General features: G+C 40.5%; 1 protein-coding gene and 1 pseudogene across 1 annotated transcript in view; both read left to right on the top strand.

Annotated features, from left to right (window-relative positions):
- NRG1 (neuregulin 1) overlaps window positions 1-25309 on the top strand; it is a 1009792-nt gene that overhangs the window by 450426 nt on the left and 534057 nt on the right. The gene's annotated exons all lie outside the window — the stretch shown is intronic.
- Window positions 22375-23127, top strand: LOC132417705 (transcription factor Spi-C pseudogene; annotated as a pseudogene).

Genomic DNA, 25309 nt, shown 5'->3' with positions numbered 1-25309 from the left:
TCAAGAGACATAAGCCATGTTTCTCTTCTTTCTTTTATTTCTGAAGTGAAATTTGGGCCTGTGAAGCCTTTACTAATGTCCAATTTTGATGGAACCATTTATCCAGCCTATGTCTACAGATGTGTTTTTGTCAGATACGAGATAGTTGCTTGAGTTTAGCATATATGTATGTGTATGTGAATATATATCCACATATCCAAGCTGTTCATGACGTTTCCACTGATCACTGAATAACATTTGAAAAACTGACAACTGACTCTTCTCGCTAAAGGTCAGCATAACCATTTCATTTACTCCGTGGAGATCTGTGCCAGTAGCTTGCCCAGCTCCAGGCGTGCTGCACAAGAAACAATTAAAAAAAAAAAAAACTTCATGTAACTTCAGCTAATAAAACTCATTGCTTTTCCAGTTTGAAAACAAAGAACGGCTGCTTGGTTGCCATGAGTAGTATTCCCAATGCTGAAAAAAAAAAATTTGTTCAGGGGAAGTTCCCACGGCTGGAGGTTTGCTAGTAATCTTCAGCTCTGTGTGATATCTTTAGACTCTGTTGCCGTTCCTGAAAGTGGCTGTCCTCTTCCATCAGTTTCATGGGCAGGGGATCAAACCAGCTATTAGGTGTCTATTTGCACTGCATGAAAACAAAATTTCATGTAAAGAGACTTACGGCTTCCCTATACCTACAGCCCCAGGAGCCTCATTCTGCCTGACATCAGGCATTCTTTGAATTGATAGATGAATGGATATCCAGTGGGTCTGACTGACCAGATCATCTTAGAATGGTCGAAGTCATAATGACCGCTGCCTGGGGATGGTGAAGGCGACTTGAATGTGTATGCATTTTCCTGCTTTTTTATTATTTGCAATCCTGGGATATCGGGTTAGTTGTCCATCCTTGGGGCATGAGGGTTGATAAGATTTATTAATTCTCAGACTTCCTAGGCTGTGTAATCTCCCCGAAGAGCCCATCAGCACATTTGCTTTGGAAAATCAATATTTGGCATTATTATTCCTCCACTCATGTGTCATTGACCTTCAGAGACCGCAAATAGGCAAAATCTACAATCTTCAGATTTCTAAACACATGTTTTGTAGGGAGAATTTCTCTTTCCTAACTGAGGAATGCCAGCTACTGGTCTGGTGAACATCTGCCTAGCGAATTGGAAGGGGCCAGAGGATTAAATGCTATTGAGATCCCTTTTTCATTTTTTTCTCCTTCTCACAGTATTGGAGAAGGAGAGCAAAAAACCAGAGCAAAAGAAAGCTGTGGTTTTTTGCTTGTACTTATAAATTATTCATTAGACCAAGGAGATAATAGGAGAATTTGGCCTCTGAGAAAGAAATAAATGTTTTTGAAATAGGGCAAGCACAGATGTACAAATACAGAATCATATCAGGCACGTGTTAGAATATGGATCAGGCTTCTAAACGTGTATTTGTGTCTCTTAGACTTAAACCAAAGTTTTGCATATATCTTAAGAAGAGTCTTAGCGTGATGAACGTGAAGTAAACTAAAGCCACATTACATCCTTTGTCGTATCATGAGGGCCCCAGACAGAGGTCCTTACTGTCATGCATGAAATGCAGACTTTCAGTTGTCAGTCAGAACCTGGAGTCTACTGGTCTACCAGCTTCTGAGTTAAGGCTCTGACAGCTTTGGGACAATGGGAGCCATGTGATTATCTGTTCTTGCCTCTGATTGGGCAGACCACCGAGCAGATGGGCCATGTCTAGTGTCTAAGTTGCTGTGGCTTTTCATAGGAGGAAATATTTATTTGCCTTCCAAAGGAGTTGCCTCTGTGCTAATACTCCTGGATTTGGGGGTACTAATAATATAACATACAGTATATGAATAAATTAAAGTCAATTAGGACTAAAAATCTCCTGATACTGGATTGTTCTGTATTTAAGTAGCTTGCAGTAACAGCTAGAGTAATGGAAATATACCAGAAGTGTCCTTTGTTCGCCAGATGGTGAGCTCCGTGGAAGTGGGGGCCATAGTTGGAAATACTATTTCCCAGTATTTCCACTGTGCCTAACACATGCCTAGCAGACTCTCAGCGCCCCGTTGAGTGGAAATGAATTAGAGTGGCACGAACTGAGTTGTTCATCACATACGGACAAGCATGTTTCTCAGGAGACTTCTCTGAGTCAGCACAGGAACAAGGTGATGGAATGTGGGAAGCTGTTAGGACAGTTACCTGAGCCTGGTCTCTTCCTAAAGCTTATAGTCCCTAGAATTCCATTCAACGCTGCAGTTACCTTCTCTTCTTTCCAAAGTCAACAGATCTTACCCATTGAAAACACCCATGCACACACACACAGCCTCATACGCTCCTGCACACACCCGCTATCATAAATCCTGCTGGTTTTAGTGTCTTTGGGAATGTGGCAGTTTGCTGAGAATCGCTGCATTGGCTCATCAGCATAGACGTGACTACGCTACGCTATCACGTCTGCTGTATGGCACGGGAACTCTACTCAATACTCTGTGATGGCCTATATGCGAAAAGGATCTAAAAAAAAGTGGTTATATGTGTAACTGATTCACTTTGCTGTACACCTGAAACTAACACAACATTGCAAATCAACTATACGCGAATAAAAATTTTTAAAAAAGAAAAAAAAATGGTTGGGCCCAGAGTTGCCTTTTTAGTCCTAGAAGTCACAGATGGTGATTACTGTTAGTTAAATATCTGAATTTGAAGAAAAGCTGTGTATGGGTGGCTGTGTGTGTGTGTGTGTGTGTGTGTGTCTGTGTGGTGAGGGAGACCTGTGTGACTGAGGGTAACCCTGAGCTGACGTTCTTGTTTCATCTTTCTGCCAAGACAGAGGTTTGCCTAGATTCCCATCAGTGAGGTACTGTTCTATGCTAAATACTGTTGCTGGCCTGCCTGAGAAGTTATTCATTATCAGTAGGCAAAGAGAGCTGTCATGGGTACATACAGGAATTTCCTTTATTGACTCAGAAGATGGGTACCATCCTTAAGATTTTGCTCTTCATTTATTCCCTTATTTTTGGTCTGGATTTTCCTTTAATTTTTCCCCATTTTGACTTTTTAAATTTTGGTTTGAGTTGTCCTTTATTTTTTTCCCAATGAGTAACCTTGTTGTATTAGCTAACCCACAGGTGAAATGGGTTCTAGGTGAGAACTGGGGTCCTCCCACTTCCATCAACATGGTACCAGTACACTGACTAGTTGCTGACCATTTAGAACAGAGATTACTTCTCTGGAAGCCCAGGGACCTGTAGGAGATCGATGCTTAACCTCTGCAAAATTGTATACAAAACCATTCTCAAGTGTATGTTTAGAATTACTTTTCTTTGAGAAGTTGAATAGTCTTCAGTGAATTCTCAAAGGGTAACCTGACCGAAAAAAAAAGGTTGAGGGCCACTCCATTCAATACAGAGAGGACAGGTAACAGATATCCAGCCCTTGGATGTCTTTTCTTTGGCTTGTTTGTTGGGAATAGTTTTCCAACATTTAAAAGTCATGGGATTTCCCATAAAATAAATTGTCTGCTTGTCTGGAAAAATCAGATCTGGCAACAGGACCCTAATTCCTGCCTGAAACTGAGTAAGAACTGCCCCCTCGAGATGGGGCGTTGTACTCTCCAGGGCCAGAAAGTCTACCACTTCTCATCTTTTTACAGAGCTGCTTCAACTATCTGCAAGTTTGTATTACTCTCCTCATTCCTGTAAACATTTGAGGGGTGCTCTAGCCAGGGGCTTAAAGTTTTAAGTTCTCGAACCGGACTGTATAGTCCCAAATATTGGCTTTACTCTTTGTTATCCTGTCCCTTTGGGGGGTTTTGTAAAATCGCTGTGCCTCCAATATTTCAAGGGTAAAATGGATACAATAAGAGTACTTTCTTATAGGATTATTGAAAGGATTATAGGAGTTAATACATGTATTTAGAAGAATGTCCAAAACCCTTGATAAATACCATTAGTATTTCAGCTGCACTGAAAACTTTGACAAGATGACCTCAAATCTGTTGACCTATGGATCTCCCACTTTGCATTGTTCTTTAGAACAGCTCATTCATTCCTTTATCTAAAAATCTAGAATGTATTTGCATAGATTATGAGCTAAACTCATAGTTTTTTCTCACAACTTTTCAATTCTATGCTATAGAATCTACCCTTTGGTGGACTGCTTTTTAAATGGCCACATTATCATTCCAGGAGCATCTGTGTTTGTGTGTGTGTGTGTGTCCTAAATAGTGTCTGCTAAAGATACAATGAATATTTATTGAATCGAATAAGTAAGAGTATAGAAGATATTGGACTCTTAGCTAGGCTGAAATTGCTTAGTTCTGTACTGTCTTTTGGTATGAGATTTTATCAAATCTTTGGAAACAAAAAGTCAAGTCAATTTACTGGCGTTCTCCTCCTCTAATTCCTTCCTTCTTTTCATTTTCTCTATTAAAAACGAAGTGATTACATTTTTAGTAGAATGTTCTTGAAAGCACTTGAGTTCCCTGCATACAAATGGCCCAGGAACCTGGAAAATAAATGCTACTCATCTCACACACTTGGGGGCTGAGACTTTGTCCAGAGTGTTTTGTACCACATCGGATGCGGCAAGGGTTGGCTAAAAATGCTGAGCTGGGATGGATGAAGGCTAGGTACCCACTCAAATAAGTGCATGACACTTACAATAGTTTCGTGATCACAACGACTGAAAATAATGTAATAAGTACAGCAGGTTCTTGGACCATCACTGAAGCCCTCGTTGCTTATTTCTTTTCCTCAGTTCTAGTTTCTAAGTTTATTGCTAGGGTTTGATGCATGCGTATGTGTTAGTTTTTGAAACAGAATTTGAAGCTTGAGTGAAAGGCATTGCCCTTGTTCGCATTGATTTCCATTATTCCAGCTTCCATTTTTCTCCTCTCTTGGCTCGTGAGTGGTAGTAGAGCCAGGCTGCCAGTGGCGTGTCTGCCTGGGGTTTCAGAGCCTCATCTCCACAGAGACGCTTGGCTTGTCCAACTGGGTGGAAAAATCCAAAGGTTTAGACATAACCAAATTCAACCAAAGCCTCAATCTTTCCTTCTCCTCTGTTCTTTGTTCCGTCTAATGGCTGGCTTGGAAAATATAAAAAGAGACTCTCCAGAAAAAGGATTAAAAAATAACAAAGGGGAACAAGTTGCTTTCTTGTTTTCTGGGATACTTACACCAGAACCTACTAAGTATCTGCATCTAAGTTTTTGTTCTCTATTAGGATGAATGCCATCCTTATGGGCTTAAAATATTTTTTTCAAAACAAACAGATATACATATGAACAAATAAGAGTTATATTTCCCGTAAATACATATGAACACGATTCCAGTGAATCCTGAATCTAAGTTTTTGTTCCCCAAGTCTGATGCTCAGTTCAGAACATGTGACTTTTTCTATAATGCTTGCAGGGCTGCCGTAAGTGGTCATGCTGTATGTGTACTGAACAGAGTACCCAGTCAAGGGCTGAAATCAACTAGCGCTCCTTTTATTAAGTATTAGCTCCAAGCACGGGTCTGTGTGTACCCTAGAGGACATGCCTTTTCCGATTCTCATAGAGAGAAGGTACACAAATGACAGCATCGCCTGACTTGAGAACATGAATGGTCTTTAACGTCATGAATGCTGTCTCCCATGCATGGTGTTCGGGTGTTTATTATCTTTAACAATATTGGGAATACAGGCAGTTGTTGGCTTTTTCCAATGCCCTGTCTGCCCTAAAATTCAACTAATTCCATACAGGCTTTGGAAAGTGAGTGCAGAATTTCTGGTCTTTGGGGTTTTTTGGGAAGGGGTACAAATCATAAGGTACCAAACACCTTTTTAGTGACTGTAGTTTTATAGGGGTCAATACATGGTAGCCCAGGTCTAATGTAAACCTCATGTTGGGTCAGAGTCTAAACACCTAGCAATTTTAGGTGCATATCAAGAACATGGGAGTAGCAGGAAATCTATCTGCGCTGTTCCTCTGGAGCAGAGCGCAAAGTCAGAACTTGAAGTTGTTCACCAGGACATTTGTGTAGGAGAGGGAATCTCTAACTCTACGGGGACTGTTTCTCAGTGGTTCCTTTCAGTATATATCACTGATGATCTCCTAGTAGACCTTTTGAAAAGTGTAAAATGTTTATTAATTGGAACCGAAGCATAATTTCCTACTGACTAGTTTGGATGGTTTCACTTCCCTTAGGGAAAAAGATAGACCTTGACAAAAGAGGATTAATCATATTGGTAGATTTCAGAGTATATCCTGGAGTCAAGTTTGGTCTCCTGTGTCCTCCTTATCTACATAAAATAGTGTTCAGAATGATAAACCCAAGGCACATTAAAGATACCTAATCAATGAAAATTTTTTCAGTTCTCTTCCTTACGTTGTATTTACTGTCAGCAATACAGACCTATAAATGTTAGATTTTCCCCAAAGAAAATTGCCACAAAAGATTTGGAACTTTTAATTAGTCAGGAAATTACCCATTCCTTGAACCTTAATTGTTTGATGTCACTAGCAAAGGCCTGGTGAAAGCATGTTTAAGTTTCATGATTTGGTGGGAAAAAATTTCTTGTTAATCTTACCCACCATACCTTTGTTTTCTGAAAACAGTATCATTTGATTCTTCTTCCACCAATTAGTGGGAAGAAGCTTTTAAGTTGTGTAGAATAACTTTTAATTCTTCAAAAAGCTGACTGAGAAAAGGACAGCATGAAAACACGTGGCAAAGAAAGGGGTGGGAATAGGAGACTGAGAGATTATCATGAGGATTTAGTAAGAGAATTACACGCCTCTTGAGATGTGTGGTGCATATAGAAGCAGTAAACATTAATTTCCTTCTCTCCCTCTACACTTTACCTCTGGACTCCTCCTTGCATTCTCTGCCAAGCATTTTGGCCAGAGCATAGTGGGTGGGCCAGACAGATTGGTTGGTCCCCAAAGAAAGGAAACCTATGGTCTCATGGGTCCCGGAGTCCAGCCAACTCCAGCCACTGCTGTCTCTTTTGGAACATGCCCATTGCAATCCTTGCAGAAGTGCCCCTGAGTACATTACTGTCTTGGGTGAGAAATGTCTGTGTGTATAGGGGGAAGGGTCTACACTGGGGAGGAGGGTGTCATGAAAGAAGTAGAGTTGGGGCATTGGTGACCTACCTTTATTCCATATCTGTTGTGCTGAATTTAAATCTCATTTGAGGAAGTAACTAAATTGTGTAGAAGAGTGTAGAGTGCTTGGCAGGATGTGTACTGTATTGTGAGATAAGTGGAGTTTCCCTTAGATGTAGTCTTACAGCTCACCTGTCTGTGACTAGCTCTTCCCACATCAGCACTAACCTGTGCTATCAGCTTCATTTCTTTGGGGCTCTGAAGGTGGGCAATTTGTTAAGTCGCTCCACACTGCCACTGGTTTTGATGTGTTTATTATCATAACAAGGAATGTTTTGTATTTTAAAAAGAGAATTTTAGATGTATAGTATTTTAGCCCCAAGGTATCCATTTCTTGATAGTTTTCAGTGGCAAGACCCGGAAGAAGAGAACGTTTAGTTTGGGAGGACTTTCAGAGTTGTCTCTTAAACATCATCCCTCTTGGCTGTTAAAGGAGTCCAGCACCTGGGTAATTTCTTCTTAACCCTCTAGAGTAGGGCTAGGACCAAAGATGTGCTGTCTGTGAAGAGTTTGGACTTTTGTTTTACTTTTTGTCTTTTTGAGAGATAATGCTTTAAAATCATAAATTTAGCAAAACAAGCATTGGGCCAATGGGAAAACAATGTCCTCTCCAGCTTCCCTACTCTAGCTGTGTGAGATCATGTGAGTTATTTAACCTCTCTGAATCTTCATCACCTGTTCTATTTTTAAATGGACATATTAAAAGAAAAATTTTAAAAGAGCATTGGTACCCAGAATTGGCAAAGACAGACTGATAAATGATAGGCACTCTCCTGTTTTGTTGATGTGAGCTTCCACTGGTGCAGCTTTTATGGAGGACAGTTTGACAGTGTGTATCAAAATGTTTGTTCTGCTACCCTTTGGCCGTGAAATTTCCCCTTCCTAGAATTTCTCCTGAGAAGATAATTGAATAAGTGTAAAACCAAATGTCTTTATAAAGATATTCAATGCAACCTTACTGAAAATTATGAAAAAAGTTGGAAACAATCTAAGTGTTTGTCAATATAAGAATAGCTACCTGAGGGACATCCCTGGCATTCCAGTGGTTAAGACTTCATTCACCTTCCAATGCAGGGTGAGGGTTCGATTCGTGGTCACAGAACTAAGTTCCCACATGCCTTGTGGCCAAAAAACCAAAACATAAAACAAGCAATATTGTAGCAAATTCAATAAAGACTTAAAAAAAAATGGTCCACATCAAAAAACAGTCTTAAAAAAAAAAACAGTAGCTAACTGAATTATATATAAAAACTATAAACATCATGAAATACTATGTGGTCATTAAAAGTGATAATGTACAGGTATATTGATTGGCATGGACAATTAATCCTAGCATATTAACAAGTAAAAAGACAGTATCACAGAATGGGCGTGCTCCATCCTAAATAAATGCCCCAACAACCAGTCCTTTTTTATAGGCAGAACCCACAAATTATCTCTGTCCCCTAATCTTTCTCATCTTCCATAGCTAGTCCATCATGAAGCCTTTTAACTCCAAATGTCTTTCAAACCGTCCACTTCCCTCCAACTCCACCATCCCCCCATCTCAGCTTGGTGTTCAGTTAATGCTTGTGAAGTGAATGCTGAGTATGGTCCCATTTGTGACACGGCACATCTATTACACATGTGTGTGAAGAAACAGGTGCCTGGAGGGGTGTTCACCAAACTGCTGGCTGTGGTTTCCTGTTAGGTGGTGGAACTCAGCATTATTTTTACCTTTTTGTTTGAATTTTCCTGTGTTGTTTGAAAAATTAAAAAATAATAATGTATCATTTACTGCCTTAGCCAACCCCCGAAAAAACTATTACGAAACAGGAACAATAACCATTAGCTTACCATTCTCTCTGGATAAACATAATGTTCAAATATACTAGTACATGTGAAAGTTTTTATAATATGAAAACAAAGTTACTAATATGGTTACTGTGAGCCATCATAATGATAATAATAAATTTTTTTAAACTGCAGATGCTAAAATTTCTTGAATACCTGTGCCTAGTGTTTTAGGCGTATTAACTCATTAAGCCTGTGATACTATTAATATTCCCATTTTTAGAGGTGAGGAAACTGAGGCCGAGCCAGATTAAATAATTAACCCTGGCAGACCCAGCTGGGAGAGTAGAGCCAGGATTTGAACCAGACACAGTTAAGCCCCAGGGTCTGAGTACTAACCACTGTGCCATAATCATATCCCATTGAAGACGCAGCAGAGGTAGAACTTATCTCCAGTGTATCAGACTCTCCCCACTCTGAAGCCCTTCAAGGGAGTTTCATACACTTTACCACCTCTGTTAATTTAGAAAGACTTTCAGGCACTGCTGACCGATTTGGGGAGTAAGGCCAAGCCACGTGACCACTGCTGGACGTCCTTTCATAGATTACACATTTAAATATTAGAGGCAGATGACATGGGGAAGAAAGGAGAAACTAATATTTGGGGCATGTTAGTTTTTCTCCGCGGGATACTATGTAGATACCATTGCGTTGAATCTTCACAACACGGCAGAAGGTGGTATTATTTTCGGTTTGCAATCCCTGATAAGGTAACTGAGATGTGGATTTATGACGTAATTTGCCCAGGTCTTCACAGGTATTAAGTTGGAGAGGAGGAGGCCCGTCAAGACTCCCAGTTTCACTCTGTCCACCTCTGTTGTTCTCTACTTGGCAAGCTGTCACCCAGGGGCTGTGTGTCTTAGCAAAGTTATTAAGAGGAAAGACTTTGAGAAGATCAATATTTGGGGGCTGGAAACCTGATCCTTGAGTTTACTAGTTGTGTAGATTGAGGCAGGTTAGCATCCCGAGCCTCCGTTTTCTCATCCTCAAAGTGGGAATAATAAAAATATCCCTGCTTCTCAAGGAGAGAATCTTAGTTACTCTGTGTCTTCAATTACTCTTGCAAAAGCGTGTATAAGCCCATACAAAGGATTACAAAGATGTCAATAAGGCTGAGCTTTTAAGAACCCTGGACTGGACATTTCTCAAAACTTGACCACCTATTTTATACCTAATTTCCGAAGTGATCATAAGTGCAGGCTTATTATAATATGTTCTCTCTGTGTGAAATTTCTTTTCTATCCTAGTTGGTCTCTTCCTTGTCTTCTCGATAAAGCACGCACACTGTGGTGTCTAGGCCTTGGCTCCTGGGTGCCTCCTGGCTGGGAAAGCCTTCCCCTCCCTCAGGAACTGAATCAGCTTCCATGGACAACCTCCCTAATCACTTAGGTCTGAAGCGGTGTCCTTCTGTTATCAATGTCCATAACACTGAACAGGCCATTTAATATAAGTTCCCTTGGAGGTTATATATTTTGTTATGGATTTATGTGTTTTCTTTAAAAATAGCTTACTAAGTCATTGAGGCAAGAACATGCTTTTTCATCCCCAGAGAGGATAGCACAGGAGACACTCAGTACATAGTTGTTGATTGTTTTGATTTTAGAGAAAAAGGCAAAAGAATAGGATAAGATGGCAGCAACTTCATAGAATTATCTCAAGTCCAATAAAAAAGTAAAATGGTTTCCTGACCTTGGTTGCAATAGATGAAACTTTCCTTCCCCAGATCTCAGGGTCCCAATTTGGAAAATGGAGTTTGACCATATCTTTTGTCTACCAGGTTTGACGTAAAAAAACCTGATGAATGGTTGTAAGCTCTTTGGAAACATAAAATGGAAGGGGAATACTAAGTAAAAGGACTGATCGATACAGAGTTCAGCTTTAAAATTCTTTCATCTGCTAAAGCTGGTTTTCTTGGCAGTACCAGCAAGATCTGGAATTTTTTTTAAAAAATCATTCTTATAAATGTATTGATTGAATGTATTAAGATGCTTTATTACCATATCCATTTTCTTATAAGAAGCCATCCTTATATGTCAAATATAAGCCTCAAAAGACAATCAAATAAATGAAAATAATGCAAAGCAACTGAGGTTACACAGCATTACAGACTGCATTTTGTTCGTTTTATGTACATGAAAGAAAAGAACAAAGGGGTTGAAAGCCTTCGAGAATAATAAATGCCACATTCAGTGGAGAAGACACATTTTAATTTGCAAACATCTCCACTGAGAGTGTGGCAGAATGAAAAAGAACCCTGTCCTGTAGGTACCTTAGTATCTCACTGCCTTTGAAGCTCTAAGGGGACTAGATCTTCAGTTTCCTCCCCTATGCAGGTAATAGAGAAAAGTGTGAATAAAGAAGTGTTCCATTCCCATATTTATTGCAAAGCATTCTCTATCCTGTTTCCTGATGTGCAAAAGCCAAGTTATAAATTTTTAGTGTACTTTTAAGATTCCACTGTTTGTCAACCTACTGTCAACATTTGCATCAACAAAGATGGGATATGAGGTGTTATCTTTGTCATCTTTTCAGCTATAAACTGGAATATGGCCAGAAAAAAAGAAAAAATTAGATTGGGGATTTCTTAGGAAGAGATGTAATAGCTAAGTACCTTATAGATATGAAAATGAAGTACCTTATATGAAATGGAGTACCTTATAGATAAGAGGCAAGACAACTGGTGAAGGAAAAAAAAATGTACCTAATAGGAGCTGCCCAGGATCCAGGTATCAAGGAGAAAAACGGCATATTCATAGCCCAGAGAGATTTCTAAGAATTAGAGATTGGGGTATATTATTTCTTGACATGTCTGGAGGCTCCCTGGATGGAAATCCTAGAATGTATCTTAGAGAAAGCAAAAAGGCCTCAACAGGGAAGCTAAGAATCAGGCTGTCATTTGGACTAAAATAAAACCCATAGATATAAATGAAGCAGCATGAAATAAAATAACTTCCCAGGTAAAAGGGCTATCAGTACACGATTCTTCAAGTCAAAAGAAGGTTTGGATCAGGAAGGCAAGTCTGGGGTTGAGGGAATGGGAGGTAGGGTCAGGTATAGTTTAGAGCTGTATTGAAGTCAGGCCAGGGGAAGGCACTAGAGCCCCGTAAATGAGAGCCTAGGAAGCGTGACTTCAAAGGAGAATGTGCGTGGTGGACAGGAGGACCCCTGAGGATCAGAAACCTGAGTGTCAATACTTGCTGGGGAAGTGGGCAAGAAATGAAAAGGAGAGAGCCAGGTGAAGCAGCTGGAATCAGGAACCTGGGCAGGAGGACCTGGCAGCAGCCAGTATGAGCTGGAAAAGCAGGAGGATATTTGAAGCCAGACGTACTTCTCAGGCCCCAGACTTTAATATTCCTCCTGTGGGGACCAGCGCCTTTGGGTGACGTTCACAGAATTTCAGTGTTGGCCAGGATTTCAGAGATCATTCGTGAAGTCCCCTCTATAGGCACCAAGCCTTCTGCAGTATTTCCATTGAGGGAGGGGAACACTTAAAGGAAATAGGGAAGAGGGGAGAGAAATGGATACTTCTAACCCAATCTATAAATGCCTTATCAGTGAGCTAGGCCCCATGAAGCTAAATTTAAAAATAAGACTCTAATTATTTGTAAGTCAGCCATTTATTTTGTATCCAGAGAACTCCACAGCTACATTCAAATAACATTTTGCACCCTAACAATCTTAGTTGTTCATGTAGTGTTCAGACATTCCATCAGAGAGAAACATTGCTTACAAAGTAGAAAGGAAATGCTATTTTTTCAAAGTCATGTTTTTTTTTTCTATGGACATAGATCTTCACTTCGGGTGTTGGTGATGGAGGCTTACAAGCTGTAGGGGACACTGGTGGCCCTGATATCTAAAGAAACCCCGGTGACTTTATCACATATTCCAAGCTTAACTTTTAATTTTAAAAATAAATGAATGGATAAAAGAAACGTGTTGGAAAAAGACACAAAACCCTAGTTTTAGTCATGTGTGGGTACTCTATTTTAAGGATGTCTAATTCATACTCATAACTCAGATAATGTAGGGGGTGATCAATGAATATGAGATAATTTCCCATAAGATTCCTTTAAATAGTAAACTGCTTTGCTGCCTGTAATCCACACATCAATTTATGCAGAACTATTTCCGGTAATATAGTTCATCTCCAATTTATGAGAAAATACTATGTTTCAAAGCAGATTTTAAGTGAGTTTTTTGGAATCCAGAAGCAATTGTCCCAAAGAATGAATTTGAACCCAGTTAAGTCCACAGGTCAGCCCCCCAAAAAACACACACTTTGCACTAATTAATCTGTGAGGCAAGTTTGCTTATCCACTTTTATTCCTCTTTTTTTTTTTTCCTGCCTTGCCGTGCATCTTGTGGGATCTTAGTTCCCCAACCAGTGATTGAACCCGGGCCACCGCAATTAAAGCACCAAGTCCTGGGCTTCCCTGGTGGTGCAGTGGTTGAGAGTCCGCCTGCCGATGCAGGGGACACGGATTCATGCCCCGGTCCGGGAAGATCCCACATGCCGCGGAGTGGCTGGGCCCGTGAGCCATGGCCGCTGGGCCTGCGCGTCCGGAGCCTGTGCTCCGCAACGGGAGAGGCCACAACAGTGAGAGGCCCGCGTACCGCAAGAAAAAAAAAGCACCAAGTCCTAACCACTGGACTGCTAGGGAATTCCCACTTATCTACTTTTAGATCAAAAGAACTTTTAAGCAGGTAAAAAGCTATGACCACCCCATCTAAATAAATTCACCTGCTATACACTTGCACACAAAAATTGATGTTCAATTTGAAGAGGTAAAAGAACCCATTCAAATTTGCCCAAAGGTAGAGAATAATCATATTCAATAATTCTTTGGGAAAAGGTATATGTATTTTGGTTTCAGGTACTTACTAGGAGAAGGGGATTCTCCATCCGCCGTGTGGCTAAATGTGAGAGCCAGGGGTTTCCCATAATCTAAAAGTTCAGTAGAATCTATGGTGTGGCAAAAGTGCTTTTTGTACGTTCTTAGTTCCAAGGAGGACCAGCATGCTTTCTAACCAAATGCCTCAACAGATTGCTTTTTTTTCCCCCCTCAATTTTTTATTTTACTTATTTTATTTTTTAACATCTTTATTGGAGTATAATTGCTTTACGGTGGTGTGTTAGTTTCTGCTTTATAACAAAGTGAATCAACTATACATATATCCCCGTATCTTCTCCCTCTTGCGTCTCCCTCCCACCCTCCCTATCCCACCCTTCTAGGTGGTCACAAAGCACCGAGCTGATCTCCCTGTGCTATGCAGCTGCTTCCCACTAGCTATCTATTTTACATTTGGTAGTGTATATATGTCCATGCCACTCTCTCACTTTGTCCCAGCTTACCCTTCCCCCTGCCCGTATCCTCAAGTCCATTCTCTACGTCTGCATCTTTATTCCTGTCTTGCCACTAGGTTCTTCTGACCCTTTCTTTTCCTTTTTTCTTTTTTTTTTTTTTAGATTCCGTATATATGTGTTAGCATATGGTGTTTGTTTTTCTCTTTCTGACTTACTTCATTCAGTATGACAGACTCTAGGTCCATCCACCTCACTACAAATAACTCAGTTTCATTCCTTTTTGGCTTATGGCTGAGTAATATTCCATTGTATATATGTGCCACATCTTCTTTATCCATTCATCTGTTGATGGACACTTAGGTTGCTTCCATGTCCTGCCTATTGTAAATAGAGCTGCAATGAACATTCTGGTACATGACTCTTTTTGAATTATGGTTTTCTCAGGGTATATGCCCAGTAGTAGGATTGCTGGGTCGTATGGTAGTTCTATTTGTAGTTTTTTAAGGAACGTCCATACTGTTCTACATAGTGGCTGTATCAATTTACATTCCCACCAAGAGTGCAAGAGGGTTCCCTTTTCTCCACAACCTCTCCAGCATTTATTGTTTGTAGATTTTTTGATGATGGCCATTCTGACTGGTGTGAGATGATATCTCATTGTAGTTTTGATTTGCATTTCTCTAATGATTAATGATGTTGAGCATTCTTTCATGTGTCTGTTAGCAATCTGTATATCTTCTTTGGAGAAATGTCTATTTAGGTCTTCTGCCCATTTTTGGATTGGGTTGTTTGTTTTTTTGATATTGAGCTGCATGAGTTGCTTGTATGTTTTGGAGACTAATACTTTGTCAGTTGCTTCATTTGCAAATATTTTCTCCCATTCTGAGGGTTGTCTTTTTGTCTTGTTTATGGTTTCCTTTGCTGTGCAAAAGCTTTGAAGCTTCATTAGGTCCCATTTGTTTATTTTTGTTTTTATTTCCATTTCTTAGGAGGTGGGTCAAAAAGGATCTTGCTGTGATTTATGTCATAGAGTGTTCTGCCTATGTTTTTCTCTAAGAGTTTGATGGTGTCTGGCCTTACATTTAGGTCTTTAATCCATTTTGAGTTTATTTTTGTGTATGGTGTTAGGGAGTGTTCTAATTTCATTCTTTTACATGTGGCTGTCCAGTTTTCCCAGCACCACTTATTGAAGAGGCTGTCTTTTCTCCACTGTATATTCTTGCTTCTTTTATCAAAGATAAGGTGACCATATGTGCGTGGGTTTATCTCTGGGCTTTCTATCCTGTTCCATTGATCTATATTTCTGTTTCTGTGCCAGTCCCATACTGTCTTGATTACTATAGCTTTGTAGTATAGTCTGAAGTCAGGGAGCCTGATTCCTCCAGCTCCGTTTTTCTTTCTCAAGATTGCTTTGGCTATTCAGGGTCTTTTGTGTTTCCATACAAATTGTGAAATTTTTTGTTCTAGTTCTGTGAAAAATGCCACTGGTAGTTTGATAGGGATTGCATTGAATCTGTAGATTGCTTTGGGTAATAGAGTCATTTTCACAGTGTTGATTCTACCAATCCAAGAATATGGTATGTCTCTCCATCTGTTTGTATCATCTTTAAGTTCTTTCATCAGTGTCTTCAGCCGATTGCTTTTAAACTAGTTTTTCCCTTCATTGTCCACCAGGAAAGAACTTTCTACCCTTCAGAATAAATGAATAAATCTGTTAGCAACAGTGAGAAACCAGTGAAGTATGAACAGTCTCTGGTACTTTCTGTTTTGTCTTTTCTTAGATTCCGTGGTAAAATGGAGAAAGTTCAGAGAAATTCCAACACTGAGTACATGAAGCTTTAAAGTAAGACTCAAGTGAGGCTGGACAATTAAGGGGTTTCTTCCAAGTGGGTCAGAGGTCTAGGCAGAAGTGATGTATGAGGTTTAGAAGGAAAGGGACACGAAGTGGGTGGGGTTGGGGGACATTGCCGGGACAAGCCAGCTCTGGAAGCAGAGGAAGAAGAAACAACCCGAGGGTGACTATATCCTTTATGTTTTCCCTCTCCCCTCACTACTGACAGCCTTCCCTTCACGATTTGCCATAGACTGACTCTTTGATAAAGAAAAGGATGACGAAATCTAGAAAAGAAGGAGAGAAAGAAAAGAAGTAGATACCAGGTTGTACTGTTGAGGAAGAGAGTGAGAGAAATACAAATTCCTGGCTCCGTGGTCTACCAGCTGCCATTACTACTCGTAATTTTAGGTGTGCAGAGACAGTATTTGTTGGGTATTTGTAGCCAAGCAGCAACTCCCTGACATTCTCTCATCAATAGCAAAATATTGCATACCGCTTGTTTTGTAAGTCAAGAAACCCAGTGAAAATCTCTAAAAGAATCTTCCTTGGATCTGAATTCACATACATTTCTGACTTCTCAGAGAGCCTTAAGGTTGGAAAGCTTCAGAATCCATGGTACACTAAGGAAGAAAGTGATAGCAGTATTCTTCAGCGGATATGAAAAAACATCTAAGAGAACACCAGAACCAGAAGACCATGGGTGGTCTGAAGAGTAGGATGGGAGAACATAGTAACCGTTTAGTTCTAGGGATCAAACAACCACCCTGGCTGCAGAGCTTCCTTCCAAGGCAGCATGATATACATGATGTGCTTCAATCCAGGTGTTGGGACCAAGTCCTACTAAACATGTGCTTTTGTGCAAACAGCAAGCATGTTCTTTGGTGAAGCTTTGCTCACCTGAAACACTTCTCTCATTCTCTGTTGGCTGCTTCATCTTTTGGATGAGGAGAATGGACGCGTGCGTAATTTAGACTGCTCAGTCAGCAAACAGTGGAAGAATCGAGACTTCCAAGTGGGTAAGCTAGCTCGGAACCAAAGCCCTATCTCTAGACCGTACCGAGGAAAGTCAGCGCAATGTTGCCACCTTTCTCTCTCTCCTTCCCTCCTCTTCCTCCACTTCGATGTTCCCCTCCCCCTCCTTCTCCCTTCCTTGCCCTCCCATTTCTTCTTCCAGTGGTAGATTAGTAATACCTGGGGGTATTCATAATCTTCCTGCTTTCCTCCTTCCCCACTCCCATGTTGACTTCTGTCCTCCCTCCCTCCCTCCCTCCCTCTCTCTTCCTTCCCTCCTTCCTTCCTTCCTCTCTTTGCAAGGTCTTCTTACCAGTTTCCACCCATTTTCTTATGTAAAGCACTTTTGAATTCTAGCCATCTGTGAATACAAGGCAGTGAAAAATATTGAAGTCACATCAAATTCCACTTGCTCTGCCAGTTAAAAATACAGATGCTTCCTGTTTTATGCTTTCCTCTCACTTTCTCTGGAGTTTAAACATGAAAATATGTTCAATGATAAAAACCAGCACATATTCCCTTTCACCAGGAAACATATTGCAAACAATGAAAGGTAGAGTTATTTTCCCAAGTCCAGCGGGGTATTAAGATGTTGGAAGAATCATACATAGAACCATAATTTCATAGAAGAAGAACATAATTATTCACAACGATTGCATTTTATAGGTGAAGAAATTGAGATCACAGGGAGTTGTAATTGTTCTCATATGTGGTCCTCATGGACTTGCCAAAGTTCACATCCGCCTACGTTTTCACCTAGCATAGCTGGGCCTCAATTGCTCCATGATGCTTTTTTGCTATCCACCACTTTCAAATAGGATTCTTTCGCTACTGGGAGAGGCCAAATGCTTGAGCAATGAAGCGTTAGCTTGAAACTCAGTTTATGTGCTGGAGTGAAAAAAGCAGTGCAGGACTGAGAGTCAGGACAACTGGGTTCTAGTTACACCTATGTTGCTACCTATCAAACCTTGACAAAAATTTGTACTCTTGGCCCACGAAGGGGCTAGGTCAAATGATCTCTAAATTTCCTTCCAGCTCTTTGAAACTTGATTATTTTTTTCTCCCTTTACTTTTCTGCTGACTCAAGAGTATATGACATTGACCACGTTATTAACTGCTGTAAATCTCCATTTTTCCAAGTGCAAAGGGAGTGGAACACATTCCCATATTTTTCTAGCTTATACCTACAGTATGATCTTGAATTAAATGGACTGTTTTTAGAAATCACATTAAGTCTTTTATATCTATAGATATTCTAGCTTTAGCGACTTATTAAATAAGACAGTGGTCATACCACTGGGCAGTATCCTTTGCTGTAAAAACACTGTACTGACCACGATTCTCACCCCTCTTGGCTTCTTCCACATCTTCTTATGTAAGCTGTTATAACCCTTGTAGTACTATGGTATAGCACATAGTATGTCACTGTGTTCTCCCCCTCCTGTCATATCTGGTCCTATCCTAGCATTTCCTATCTCAGTGACTAGCTTCTCACCCATTTTAGATAGATACTTTCTCACTGTATATTTCTTATTTCCTTATATCCAATGATTCACCAAGGCCTTATTGATCTTATCTCCCCCACGTCGTTCAAATTCATCCACTTCTCCTTCTTTCTCCCACTATGTCCTGGTCCACTGCCCAAACCCCCCAATGGCTTTTCACTACTACTTTTTTTTTTTTATAATATTCAGTTGCACATGTTTTTATTGGAAAGAATTCAGGTTTTTCATTTCATCACTAGACTGCTGTATGGAAAAAAAATTTTGTTGAGTGAAGAGTTTATAACTGTGTTATAAAGTTATATATGCATGAGCTATGTTTTTTTCCTCTATTTTTAAAAAATGTAGTTGATTTACAAAGTTGTGTTCGTTTCAGGTGTTCAGCAAAGTGATTCATTTATATATATAAAAAACATAATGCTATAACGTATATATTTTTCAGGCTTTTCCATTATAGGTTATTATAAGATATTGAATGTAGTTCCCTGTGCTCTACAGGAAGTCCTTGTTGTTTATCTACTTTATATATAGTAGTGTGTATCTGTTAATCCCAAACTTTACGACTCTTGATATGAAGATTGGGATCCTTACCAGAACTTCCCCGGCAGGCAGTTCCTGGCCCTTGCCTCTGTTCCCAGTCTCCTACTGTATCCGCCTAACCCACTGTTGCCTCCTTAGGTCCCCTTCCTTGCCATCCTCTCTTTGGAGACAGGCTTTGCTGTTCCCTGTGGTTATAAAGTGCCCCCTAGCAGTCATCTAGTTAACTCTTACTCGTCTGCATTCACATTAATGACCCTGTCCTCAGGGAAGCCTTCTCTCACTTCCCTAAGTCAGTTCCCTCTGTTATTTGTCCTCATGGCTCTCCATAGCCTTGTTTTTCTTGCAGTCATCACAGTTGCAGTTTTCCACTCGCTCCTGTGATGCTTTTAAAATTGTTTTTGGATACCTGCTCCCTCATTAGGTTGCAAGTTCCATGACGCCAGGTCTGTCTTCCTGTCACCATTGGAACTGCAGTGCCTAGCACAGTGTTTGGGGCATAACAGGTACACACTAAAATGTTGTTGGACAAATGAGTAAATTCATGAATGGAAAGAAAGAATAGAAGCTCCTGAGATCAAGGGCTATATCCTCACTTCTTCACATTCACGGTTGGAACCAACTATAGGAGGCCATTAATAAATTAGTGTTCAGAGAATGAAGCTGATGAACATTGAAGCACCCACTGGGCTGGGAAGTTCAGAAGTTTTGTTTAAAGTGCTAAGATGCAGAGTTACTAATGTTTTAAAGGAGCAACACTCTTAAATATAAAATAACTGTTCATCAATATAGCCTCTAACCAAGCCTCAGTATACTGCAAAACGAAGTATTTCAGATGTCAAGTTCGAACTCCCTTTCCTTATGTGTATAAAGAGAAATACCAAGACAAGCTTTAAGTGCTATAAATTCAAACAAGAGGGAAATCAGTAAAAACTGGAGTTACCAGGGAAAGCTCCCAAGAGGCTATGTTTGAACTGTGCTTTGAAAGTTAATTATAGTTTGAACAGGGGAGTGTGTGTGGCTTGTTTCTTTTCTTTCTTTTTTATCTTTTTCAAATTTTTCTCATTTATTTATTTCTTTATTTGGCTGTGTCAGGGCTTAGCTGCGTCATGCAGCATCTTCGTTGAGGCATGCGGGATCTTTCGTTGCGGCATGCGGACTTCTCTCTAGTTGTGGTGTGCGGGGTTTTCCTTCTCTAGTTGTTGGAGCCCTGGCACAGGCTCCAGGGCGCGTGGGCTCTGTAGTTTTCAGCGCACGGCTCTCTCGTTGAGGTGCACGAGCTTGGTAGTTGTGGCGCACGGGCTTAGTTGTCCTGCGGCATGTGGGATCTTAGTTCCCCGACCAGGGATGGAACCCGCGTCCCCTGCATTGGAAGGAGGATTCTATACCACTGGACCACCAGGGAAGCCCCTGGCTTGTTTCTTGAAGATCTGTCTACATGATGACTGATCCCCACTTGCTCTTTCTCATATACTGTCCGCCTGGCTCCCCCAAACTCTGTGTCCTGGGATGCTGGCATCAACAGACTCCCTTGCCCTCTGTCTTCAAGTTGGGTTTTCCCAAAGGGAGATTGTAGGGTGGAAGGAGAGAATCCTAGGCATTCATTTCCACATGAATGCTCCTTACCTGGTCATGGTTGGCAGTAACTAATTCCTCTTCTGAAGGCCACAGCTCCTGTTGCATGCCCCCTTCTAACTTACAGCTACAGTTTCAGTGGGTTACCCGTTCAGACCTCGGGGTGTTAATGGCTTTCTGATGCTCTGATCCCCAGGGTACACTTAGACTCTGTATTTATTCATCGTGGGGATGTCATATGTTTCCTGCCAAAAATGAGCAAGTGGGATTAAAAAAAAAATTGGTAAAGAAACTGTCAGCCTGTCAATGGGAATTCTTCTCCAAGAAAATATAGTTGTATTTTTCTCCTCTTGTTTGTTCAGTTCAGATGATACACGTGCTTTACCTCAAAACAGATCACCGAGCAGGCGTCACTGGAAACTGATTTTCACAAGCTGACCAGCAGAATGAAACGTGTGTCCCTAAGTAAAAGAGAATAAGATGGGCCAATAGACGATGGAACACCTGCTCCCCCCTCCCCTTTCCCCACCACATACACTTACCGCACTGAGTGGATCTTCAGAGAAGATAAGCCAGTAAGAGAGAAACCCCCATCTCTGCCCCCCTCCCTAGGTATCTACATAGAAACACTCCAGTTATTGCTAACATCATGGACTCAGGAAAGAGGAGACGTGAGAGGCCATCCCTGCTGGAATGGTTGGGAGCTAAGGGTGTGGGTAAGACGAGAGCACAATTCAAGTACTGAGGTTTGAGCCCAGAAAAAAGCTGCTCTGTCACATCCATCCTGACTGTGAAATCCATCCATCCAAGACATACCACCCTAGACAGACATTCACTCCTTCTGCAAAGGAGATGGGCAGGGGTCAGTGGTGCTTACCCATGGTCCAGAGGGAGCTGTTGTCACTTCATCTGCCATCATTCACACCTATTGAGAGGAGAACAATGGCCACTACACAGAAGCCTTCCTTGGGACCAACTTTTGAGTTGTATAAGCAGTAAAAGCAGCATTGATCTTCACTTATCAGCATTTTCATCAGTAGCAGCAAAACGAGTAGCTTAGCCAGCATTGTGTAGAACTATAAACTTTAACTTCTGAACTAGGTCGATTGGTTAAAAAAAAATTCAGCCTGTATGTGGCAATTGGGAATAGAATGATTTCCTCTAAAATTATTCCCAGTATTTTTAAAATAAATACCTGGTTGATGAAAAATATAGAATATGTGTGATAGTTAGGATAACTGAATACATTACATAAGGTCCTTTGCCAAAAAAAGCTTACATTATTACAATGGTTAGGAGGGAAATTAATCTGAGTAATCTTAATATAATAGTGCTAATAATCATAATGGAATGAATCACCCTGTATTGCAATTATGATTCAGTAATATATATTTTTGGAGATCAACTCTTTCATGATGTGTTGGAATGGAATGCAGTAACAGGAGAGCAGTGATTTCGGCTAACACCTTAAATATTCTGAAAAAAAGCTAGCACAACAGAAGAATCCATTTTCTCCACTGAATTATTAAATGCCCAAAGAAGTATCATGGGGCAGGTAAAGAAGTATATGAGCCTGGAAATGTTAGATTGGCCTCTGATGGACAGAATTGTCAGTTGGTTAATGAAGCATGGCTTGTGTTGAACATGACAAGCTGGGTCAAGCATTTGAAGATGCTTTTGAAGTACTGAGGCAACATTCAACTGGTGATCTTCAGTACTCCTCAAATTACAAACATTGCCTGGCTTTCACCAACCACTGTTCTCATGTCAGAGGAAATTCCGGCAGCTATGGTGTGCTGCCCACAGAGGAACTGGTCTACAATTGGAGAACAGTAATATATTTGTATAGAACAGTGCCGCGGACCTCTCTTTTGAAGGAAATATTCATCAGTCTCTGCAGAACATCCCTGAAGACTGGTGCAACCTACTCGTCTCCAGCAAAAGGGAGCAAAAGGCAGGAAGAAGCTCCGACTGTTTCAATACCTTCATGAATCCCTGTGTAATCCCGAGATGGCATCTTGTATTCAGTGGATAGATCAAACCAAAGACATCTTTCGGTTTGTATCAAAAAACAAAGAAAAACTTGCCCAACTTTGGGGGAGAAGAAAAGGCAACCGGAAGACCATGACTTACCAGAAAACGGCCAGAGCACTGAGGAATTATGGAAGAACTGGGGAGTCATCAAAATCCGGAGAAAGTTAACTTACCAGTTCAGTGAGGCCATTCTCCAAAGACTGTCTCCATCTTATTTCTTGGAAGAAGAGACCTTCTACTCACAGTATGTTCAACCTGATCAAGGATATCTCAGTTTAAATAACTGGAATGCAAATTATAATTGTACATACGCCAATTACCATGATCTAAGTCACCCTGATTGCTAAATATACTCTTATATATCAAAATTTTCTGGCATCAGAAATCCCTACAAGTTTTAGGATTTTTCTCTGAAAGCAAATACTGAAAAACAAAACAAAAACCCCAAACTTCAGGGCTTCCCTGGTGGCGCAGTGGTTGGGGGTCCGCCTGCCGATGCAGGGGACGCGGGTTCGTGCCCCAGTCCGGGAGGATCCCACATGCCGCGGAGCGGCTGGGCCTGTGAGCCATGGCCGCTGAGCCTGCGCGTCCAGAGCCTGTGCTCCGCAATGGGAGAGGCCACAACAGTGAGAGGCCCGTGCAAAAAAAAAAACAACCCAAACTTCTTTATTGCTATCTTTTATGAAGTAGCATATAATCTATACTAACTTGGTGAAAAATTTTGCCAGTGAACAGCTTTAAAATGATCAAGTCCCATTTGAAAATATAGACTAAATGTCCTTTCTTTTACTATTGTCTGTGTAATACTTCCTTCTAGATTAATAATGCTAGTGGAGATACTCTGATGTACATATTGATTTAAACATTATTTTCCTGTCATACACTCAGACAAAAAAGTAATCACTCTAACACGTATCCAACAGCTTTAGCAACAAAAGAAAAATGATTGCCTGTGATAGTGTTCCTGCTAAATTACATTCATGGCTTTAAAAATTTCAGTGACTAAAACTAGAACTACCATATGATGCAGCAATTCCACTCCTGGGTATACATCCAAAGAAAATGAGAACACTAATTTGAAAAGATATATGCACCCCAATGTTCACAGCTGCATTTTTTTTTTTTTTTTTTTGGCCACACCACACAGCTTGTGGGATGTCAGTTCCCCAACCAGGGATTGAACCCAGGTCTCTGCAGTGAAAGCGCAGAATCCTTACCACTAGACTACCAGGGAAATCCCATAGCAGCATTATTTATAATAGCCAAGATATGGAAGCAACCTAAGTGTCCACCAACAGATGAATGGATAAAGAAGATGTGGTAAATATACACAAAGGAGTACTACACAGCCATAAAAAAGAGTGAAATTTTGTCATTTGCAACAACATGGATGGACCTGGAGGGTTTTATGCTTAGTGAAATAAGTCAGGGAGAGAAAGACAAATACTGTATGTTATCATTTATATGTGGAATCTAAAAATTGAAACAAATGAATATAACAAAATAGAAACAGACTTAAAGATATAGAGAACAAATTAGTTACCAGTGGGGGGAAGGAAGGAGGGAGGGGGCAAGATAGGGGTGGAGGATTAAAAGGTACAGACTACTATGTATAAAATAAATAAGACACAAGGGTGTAATGTACAGCACAGGGAATATAGCCAATATTTTATAATAGCTTTGAATAGAGTATAATCTAGAAAAACACTGAATCACTATGTAGCACACCTAAAACTAATATAATACTGTACATCTGAAACTAATATTGTAAATCAACTATATTTCTATAAAATAAATAAATAAAAATTAAGAAGTACAAACTTAAAAAAAAAAAAAAGAAGTATAAGGAAGAGTGTATGTTTCTTCTCCTAGGAGGCATCTTGTGGAAGCCAAGTTGGAGAGAGAGTGGGATAAGGAAGGGTGGGCTGGAAGAATTCTCAAGGCAAAGACAGATACCCACAGAATGTGTTATTCGGGCCTCGGCTTCCATGGGCAAGCTGGATTCACTCTAAGGGACTAAGAATATGACCAATTCAAATATGCAGTTGAAGGGTAATAAAGATACAGCTAATGTTTGCTGAGCACTTGCTGTATGACCAGGAAGTGTGCTAAGGCTTCCCCAGAGATAATTCACTCTCACAGCCACTCATGAGACAAATCATTATTTTTATCCTCATTCTTCAGATGAGGAAACTGAGTCAGTGGTATGAGGAAACTGAGTCAGTGGTGTTAGGAAACATGCTCAAGGTCATACCAGTGGTAACTGTGGGGCTGGGATTTGAACTCAGCCTGACTCCAGAGCCCACGCTCTTAACCATTAAGTGAAATAGGATAGCATCATGTTCAGGATGTCTTTAGATGTGTATATACACACACTCAAATATTTGGAGGCAAGGCCCTATGTCTGGGTTGGTGCTAAGGCAAAAATACTTGGAGATGCCTCTTTCGGTTGCCAGCTTTTGGCTGTAATTAAATTTCTTATGTCCATATTATTAAAATATATTAAAACTAGATTAAAACATGCCAGAC

The sequence above is a fragment of the Delphinus delphis genome, chromosome 21 (assembly GCF_949987515.2).
Source record: "Delphinus delphis chromosome 21, mDelDel1.2, whole genome shotgun sequence".
Lineage (NCBI taxonomy): Eukaryota > Metazoa > Chordata > Mammalia > Artiodactyla > Delphinidae > Delphinus > Delphinus delphis.
Note: the sequence above shows the minus strand (reverse complement) of the source record. Positions and strands in the feature narration are given on the sequence as shown.